Below are 9,409 nucleotides of genomic sequence, written 5' to 3'. Positions count from 1 at the left end.
TCAGTATGCAGAAAACCCGAATCAACCCGCCCTTTATGTTATCGACAATAAAGTATTTAAAATAAGCCAATCAAAATGATAACAATATTCCTGTGCCACCTGGACAGCACAAGAACACCAACTCATGGATTTATTTATGGTAATGGCTAATGCCGGATTTTTGACGTGCTTTTAGCGTATAAATACATAAACAACATGGTATGAGTGTTTATTGTTACTTTTTAGGTGCGCAGAATTAGGAACACACATGCGCAGAATTAGAAACATGGGCAAGAAAGTGCGCAGAATTAGACACCGTGAATAAGTTTCCAAAATAAAAAATATACTCAATTGTTGGTCGACTTTTAATTCCCATGTTTTTTCCCAAATACTATAGACCGTAGCACTACACGTTGCTGCTATCACCGTTATTAATTTAAGTCTAGAATACTTACGAAAGCGGAAGAATCATAAAAATGTCTTAACTGCGCAGAATATGGTGCGTTCACGGTACATATATCCATTCTGGAGTCTAATAAGGAAAATACAATAGTTGCTCGCAGTAAATTGAAGTTTAAAATATGGCTAACTGAATTATAAATACATATTCAGAAACTAATAAATAAAAAATGATCTAGTAGAAAGGCCAGGTCACGCCGCTAGATGGATTAATTCGGGTTTTTAAATGAGCGGTAGATGACGACCATACGGTAACAGCACAGAACGCTCGCCTGTGTTTTCGTGGAAAAAAGTGACTCGCTACCGCCAGGTTTGCTAGTATCTGTAGAATGTACGAGTAGCATGTACGAGTGTGGATTTCTACTTCCACTTCTATTCTGTGATTAAAGCCAAGGACACATTCCAGCGTTACGAGACACCATGAGCAACCGTTTTTTTGAAGCAAATTTGTTCATATTTTACCAAAAGTCTGACGAATATCTTTCAAAATAGGTGTTTTGAGCTGCTATTTAGTAGTACTTTCTCAATACGAGGGCGAAATATTTATTATAATAAGCATCATTGAATAGTGGCGGAATACTTTTCGTTACGGGACACCATCGCAGAAAATGTGTATTCTGAACATGATTCAAACATTTGTAAAACTCTGCTCTGTTTCAAGTTTTTCAAAGTCGACATGTTTCGAAGCTTTTTAGCTGAAGGCAGCCTGGAAACTCAAAATGTAACAGTATATTCAGGTTTTGTGTTTAGTTTCTAAGATATAATAAAAATCCCTCCCATGGGTAGGTGGTTTGTCGCGCACTTCGGCACAATCCTAAACTTAATTCCGCATGTAGAATGTAATATAGTTTAAGTTAGATATATGTGTAGTATGTAGTATAGTATTGCATAATTTAGCTTTATGTGTAGCATGTGTCTCGTGGCACCCATATGGGCGGTCATAGTTTAACATGATTGTGAGGAACGTGCTGCTCGAGCCAAAGATGCTGATGTGTCTCGTAAAGCGGAATGGAGCGAAATCGAACGGATTTGATTTTAAATTCAATCCGTTTGGGCCGAAGCACCGGGAGGGCTTACTCAGTTCCCTAGATGAATTGCTGGTATGCACAGAAATTTCTCTAGAAAACTGAAACCAAATCCTACCCACACTTCATGAGATTTTGACTTACTCATGAAAATTAAAATTTATCGCTAGTTAGAACGAACGAGTGTTCAAAAATGATGTGATGTCTTTATTTGTGTAATCGAGACATTTTCTATGAGATTGCCATAGAATTTGTGGCTGTTATGCGATTATGGACAGCACAGCACTGAAAAATATACACACACGTACATGTATACATGTGTATGCATGTATGAGTGTGCATGGGTGTATAGGTACGAATGAATATATGTGTGTGTCTATGATGAGTCGGAAATTCTTCTTATACTTATGCTGCCAAACTACAATTATTAATGGGCAGGAAGTTATAGTCAGTAGCTGTGTTTCCTGTGTCAGTTTCCTATGTTATTACTATTATTACTAATATTGCTATCGTTGGTGTTACTGTCACCTCTATTGTATTGTTTTGGATGTAATTAATTATAATTATTATTTTCTTATTTCCCTCCTTTATCAGAATGATTTGCATGTCTTGTGACTAACCGCGTTAACGGTATTCAACTAACAACATAAAATGATCATGAATGACGCTGTTTGTCTCCCAAGGGCCCTTCTAATGCTGATGAGCCTCTGTCGGAGAGTGCATCAAGTCGGACGGTGGCAACTCACCGGCGGCCTGCTCCTCTCCATTCTTGCTGCTATCGTCGCGGTCGGACTTAGTGGATCTCTCGAAAAGCTTTATAGTCTCGATATATATTTTGTTCTGTCCATTGCCCAATCCTGGCAGACTTCGACTGGAATTCCATTTCTAACTAAATCTTTTTAGAGTATAGCTCTTCAAGTAAAAACAGGTATTCGATTCTCTGGCTGATTCAAGCGATAGCGAAGGGCTGTCCTCAATATACCATCATTCCCACTTCCTAAAATATGGTCATAGTACATAATATATGGCCATGGTATGAGGATTTTTTTCGATTCAATACCATCCTCAGAATTATCAATGTCGTTAACATCTTATTAAGTCTTGCTTCAGTGACAGCTTGCACTTAAGACTTAACACGGCATATATACATATCTTCAAGTGAAGTTCTACTTGATCCATCCTATCCTTCTTAGTTACAGAATCATTTCAATTGACCACGGTCTGAAGAGCATACCGACAAATCGGTTGACTACCGCTACAAATATGCAATTAATGCCACCGGGAATAATACGAGCGAGTACCAGTCCCCATTATATCGCATCTGCTCTATTTTTCGGAAGTTCAAGCAGTTTTTCGATAGTTCTGAGCGATAATGTTGCTCTTGAATAATATTCCGCACAAAATATTCGAAAATTAACGCCAACAGCTACAATACTGCAAAGATGGTAGATAAAGAAGCGGCTGTGGCTTTTAATGAGCATAGGTGGTTGAACAGCACTGGGTTGCCGACCGTGATGACATGAGTAGTTGGAGAGATTAGTAGCGTGCATCCTAGCGAGTAGTTAGTCGGTAGTAGCATAGGTGATGGCAGACATAGAATTCTCGTGATATTACTAACCCGAAAATTACAATCAACATGTTAACTAAAAATTTTCTCTTTTCTTTTCTTTTCCTTCTCTGCCTGATCTCTATCGCTTCTTCTCATGGCAAAAATAATGTTGTCGTGAGGGGCGGAGATCAGCCACCGACGACTGCACTGGTGACAACGATGGCGTGGAGCCGTGAAGTAGACCAACGTAAGAGAGCATACGGACAAGACGAGCAAACAAACAAAGGAAGGAGAAAACAAGATAAGTACAAGTCATCTTATTCAATATTCCACCAAGTACACAATTATAGCGGATATGGAAAGAGCCAAGTTCTGTCATTCTTCTTCCTCCTCATTAATCCATCGTCACCAACGCATTATGGCGCTAGCGTTATCCGCAAGGATTCTTTTATCATTATCACAACCACCTTATCTCAGCCCTGGACAGACTTGGCTCTAACTGCCCCACCTAGTGCTGCAAACAGAAACATTAGCAACTCATGTTGCGAACTATAACTGTAACATAAGTTGCTATAAAAGACGAACACATAAATTTGAAACTAATTTTGCCTATTCATTAAAATAGTTTTGTTTATAACTTGCAAATTATTGTACAGTTTTAAAACAGTTATATAAAATATAAAAAATAAAACAGTTGAAAAAGAAAATGAAAACTTTTAAAAAAGAAACGCTAGAAAAAAGAGCTGAAAATGATGCCCATCGAAGTATGATACTTACTATGCATCTTGCAAGCTAAAAAATGTTTTCTGGGTTTTCTTGCTAGTGTGCTCAGCGAAGCCACTATGATTGCTAAAAAAGCTGACTAAACAGCTTTCAGAAACGGAATTTCAAATTTTTTGACTATTCAAGTATTTTAATGATAAAGTATTGAAGTAAGTCGAAATCGGCGTTAGGTATAAATGTCTAAGACTTAACCCGTCTTCTTTATCGAGGGACTTTCTTTTTCATTAACTTTTTTTTTGTTTTCGGGTACAGTGGGTTGTTAGCCTCAGGTCCCTATCTCGCTGACGTGGCTGCCAGCTTAAGGTGGGCGGAAGCCACTGTGTCCCCTTCACTGTTTGCCTACAGCAATCGATATTGCGTACCCCAGCCGGCAACACGTGGGCGTAGGGATAGAAGTTAGTGAACAGAGGTTATGGAATGCACATGTTCACCCTTTGCCTGGAACCACCCTTTGTCGAGAGACTCTGCAGCTAGTTATTAGAGTACAAAACAATTAGGTTGATTTGTCTATTTGATAGGCTTTACGCGTACTTTATTTTGGTCACTTCTATTTGATTTTGCCGTAAATGTCCTAAATAACGCACGCGCAACGTCTCTCCAAAATAGATAAATCACTCTACGGGGCTTGTACAACGATCCTACTGACTTTGGCAGCGCCATCCAGTCGAGATTCGAACATACGACGACTGGTATCATACCTCGAAGCTAACTGGATGGTTAGGTATTACTCATCAGGCATCACACCTTTTTTGCGGTGTCCATCTTTCATATAATGTGTCCGTTTTTCTCCACAATGTCTAGAAAATATGTAATGTTTTTGATGATGAAGTATTAGTTTTGAACAAAATTTACTAATAGTATGGCTATATCAAACAGAGATGCTTGTGTAGATATTGAATTTTAATCTTGAGGTGCCCGTCTTTACCGCACATTCCTTAATATTACAATATATTATTATATTGTAATCATATTTATACATACTTATAGTAAAAATATATATTTACTTGCATTCGGTCATCAAAATAATAGATTTGTTATCGTTGATAAAGATTAGTTGAATCATGATGTGATAAGAGCTTTTTCATTCAATTACTTTTTGCCTTAAAAACCCGAATCCCTGGGCATGGCATAACCTTGAGGATTGCTTAACTGCAACCAGGTCCCAGGGCTGGTCTGTATCTTTACACAAATGGAAGATGCACACTAGTGATGCCAAATGTGGTGAAGCCTACCAAAAGTATTTTTGAATCAATTTATTTGGCAGAACGTTCAAAATGGTAGCAAGACGTTCGAAGATTCGATTTACGAATCTTAATTGATATACATATACCTATTTTCTATTGATTCAGGGCTTTTGGTAAGGTTAATCACAAAGATATTACCTTTGACTTGGCTTGCCCGAATCGCGAATTTTAATCTATCCAGGGCAGTTGCCCAAGGGGTTTTCGTCTTTTTTTCTTCTTTCAGTTTGTTTTCGCTGGAAGACCAAGTAAATGTCGACAAACTAACACGACCTGAACAAGAAAAGAATCTGGAACAACATGATAACAACAATAATATGGACCAATCTCTGATTCAGGTGATGTGACGGGCTACAGAGAATCCAGGTAAAGCTAACAAAGAAAAAGGCAACATAAAGGTATGCGAACCAGTGATATTCAAAATTTATAATGTTTTCTAGTAGGTTTAAATATTACTAAATTTATTATTATTTCTTCAGCGAAAAACATAACATAGTTGCATATTAAATGAAAACTTGCCTAGAAGCGGGTGTTAGATTGGTCGACAGTAACTCAAAAATTCATTAATACATTTGTCAATCAATTGAGTTTTCTTTTCAGTAGTTTTCAGAAGTATTAAGTGAACAAAGTTTAGATTCACGTCAACGCAATGCATATACTGCCATTATGCACATATCAAGTATGTACACTGTTGATGGAGATATGCGCATGATGTTAGTAAAACAATATTTTAGTGGGTGACATTACCTCTAAAGACTCAAAAAGACAAGATTTAGAAATTCTAAAATCCTATAAAGTATTTTAAAATCGATAAAGCATTAACAAATTCAAATTTGCTTCCCGACTTGTTTCTTAGTTAAGAAAGGAGAAACGTTCGACGCGACGTACCTACTCATCTGACTTTATCACTCGTCTTCAGACTCATATTCAGCCACCATGAACAACTACATCGCACTACAGTCAATTTGTTTTATTTTGAAAACCTATCCAAAGACAGTACTGGCCAACCAGTGTTCAACCGGCCGACATAGGCTAGTCCGTCTGGAAGTACTGTTGCAAGATAGAAGCTAAAATTTATTATTCTTTTGGGTTGAGCCTTGAAAATCAAGCTGCCAAGCAGCTCCAACTCAACACCCCACAAAAAAAAAAAAAATTACTTTTTGTCTTAAAAACCCGAATTAATCCACCTAACGGCGTGACCTAGCCTTTCTACTGCCACAATAATCATTATTTAATTTCTCAGGAACATCTATAATTAACTTGACTATATTTTTACATATCCGTTCCGTATTCTTTAAAATCCTTATTTGCCAGTAAAATTCACAAGGTATTGCGTAGAATAATTATATTTTCTTTCCTTGGGTGCGTAAATACTTGTAAGCGTCATTTATGTTACTTGATGAACACCTTATTTAGTTTTATAATCGGTCGACCTTAACTTTCGGGCTTCAGAGCCACATACGAAACTTGTTTTGAATTGACAATATGAAATATGTGTTCATAGCAGATTTTTTGATAATTTGATATTAATACAGTCACCCCAGTATTATGGGCCAGTCTATGCTTTACTTTAGTTTTATACATAGCAAACTAATATTTAACCATCGATTATGAGTTGAATAGACAGAAGCAACATTCCGCTACATGCTTGACAGCAATACACTTAGTTCCAATGCGTTAATTTGCCTAATTTTCCGAAAGTTGTCAGTTGGCTCCAATCGACGTCGATTTGTTATTTTTGCGGTTGTTATAAAAAGTCGGTTGCGAATTATAAGCTGAATAGCGGCGTAAATTTTTGTGCCTGGGCCCAAAATGGTTGGAAATCGAGCGAATAGGTATGTATTCATTGAATTACGGTGAAACCACCTAGAAAAATTTATTTCCCGCTTTAGTATATCAAATTAAACAATGGCCCATAATACTGGGAGCAAAATTGACTTTTCCCAGTATTATGGGTCAAGCATATAGATCAACAGTACTCGCTGGATTTGACTAAAATTGTAATTTGTTTTCAGTAAAACGAAAAAACGTGCAAGGAAAATCAGAAAATCGAAAAAGAAAAGGAAAATACAGAGATCGAAGCACTATGATCCTGATATATTGCATCACGCTCTTGATCTAGCAAGACAATCCGAAAAAGTTCAGGAAGTTACAAGGGATCACAATCTACCGTATAGTACAGTTCCGCGTTATTTTTGGAAACCACCCAAAACTAGTAAGCCAGGACCAAATACTTTTCCTCTTCCTGAACTTACTTTACTTAGTTGGCTTGCCGTCCTAAGACAAAGCCTGATGAACAAAGTTTCTCCAATGCATTCGGTTGTGGGCTAACGCTCTCCAATTCCTCGGACACCGTGTACTCTCCGACAGGTCTCGCTTCACCTAGTCTAACCATCTTGCTCGCTGCGCCCCTGGTTATCTTGTTCCTACCGGATTTGAGGCAAATGCCATCTTTGCAGGATAGTTGTCCGGCATTCTTGCTGCTTGCCCTGCCTATCGTATCAATTTAGCTTAAGTCGCTTTTTGTATATTTGGTTTGCCATAGAGACCATCACCTTGATAAAGCCCTCTGTGCGATTCGAATGAACTTGACAATCCATTCGAAATCCGAATACAGCACTGAGTACCATCCATCAGAGATTGAATCAGTTTGATGAGCTTCTTGAAGAAGAAGTACAAGATACAACAAGATCCCTAAACCGCGAGAACTACACACACACACACACACACACACACACACACCACACACACACACACACACACACACACACACACACACACACACACACACACACACACACACACACACACACACACACACACACACACACACACACACACACACACACACACACACACACACCACACACACACGCACACACACACACGCACACACACACACGCACGCACACACACGCACGCACACACACGCACGCACACACGCACACACACACACGCACGCACACACGCACGCACACACGCACACACATGCACACACACGAGCGCGCGCGCGTTTTTCTCGAAATAAAACCAATTTTGTTTTACTGACCCATAATACTGGGAACATTGACCCATAATTCTGACCAGGTTTAAAAGTGGCCCATAATACTGGGAATGGAATGTACTTATATTTTCTTGTTCTGCAAAAAAGTGTGTGATTTTGGAACAAGATTGCCTACAGGACATCAAATTATGATACATTTATAACCAATTAAGTTATAAATAAACTGTAAATTATTTAAATCTGTGTTTCTACCAATAATTTTGTAGCATCATCATGCTTAACTGGCCCATAATACTGGGATGACTGTACCATGCGCTCAAAAGTTAGCATCTTTGAAAAAAAACAAGAGTTCAGAAAAATTATTATTATACTTCGCTTTTGAAGAAAAAGGATATCGACAACAACATGATTAATCTCAAAATTTTACTATTAGTTTGTTTGGCTTCAATTTTGCAATATATCAGAATTAGAAAAAATAACTGAATAGACCATTAGATCGATATGAAAAAGAGAAATTGAACTTTTTCTTAGCTGGCGCTCCTTCAGATAAATATTTTTGCATGAAAATCAAAACTTAAGCTTCTTAAGCTTGAATTTACTTTCATGAAGTCTTGATTAGCTTGATCGCAACGTTTTTACAATGTTAGAGGGTTAGGAAAACAAGATGAGGTCGAAAAATAGTGCAAAAGCTGCGCCATAAACATGCTTGAGAATGGGAAATATGATCGATATGATGTCCAGTGCTTGTCATTATTGATTTATTTATTAAAACATGATACATGACATAAGACATCTGTCCTTTAAAATGTCACTAACGAAAACAAATCTTACAAAATTACTACCGTGCAACGTTTACTTCCTATTTTTCATGTAAGATTTCTAAGTTCTAGTATCTATTGATTGAAAAGAGTATCTATTGATGCGCAAAATTTGTTTGAAATTTGTATAAATTTTTTTGGAAAAATCAACTCACAAGTATTTTTATTCCTATATACCACTATACCTACATGCCTAATTTACTTATTTTCTTCGCTTTTTGCTTTTCTTGTACAATTGTGAATAACAGCAAGTGAAGAAAATGACAATTGAAATCTGAAATCAAAGAAAAGAAAACACTTTTCGATTGAATCCCACTATTTAATATTTATTTGCAACAGATACGTAGTTCGCCAACGAAGTGCAGGCTTCATCAGTGTCTTATTTCAAAGCGTATACGTATTTGTCGCGAATAAATATCAAATAGTGGAATTTAGTCGGAAAAAGTTTTTCCTTTTCTTTGATTTTAGAGTTCGTATTCCACGAAAAGGCTTCGAAAACTTCAGACAATTGACATGTTTCTCACTTTTCTTGAATTTCAATGCAAATTTAA

The sequence above is a fragment of the Sabethes cyaneus genome, chromosome 1 (assembly GCF_943734655.1).
Source record: "Sabethes cyaneus chromosome 1, idSabCyanKW18_F2, whole genome shotgun sequence".
NCBI lineage: Eukaryota > Metazoa > Arthropoda > Insecta > Diptera > Culicidae > Sabethes > Sabethes cyaneus.
This window is presented reverse-complemented; position numbering follows the sequence as displayed.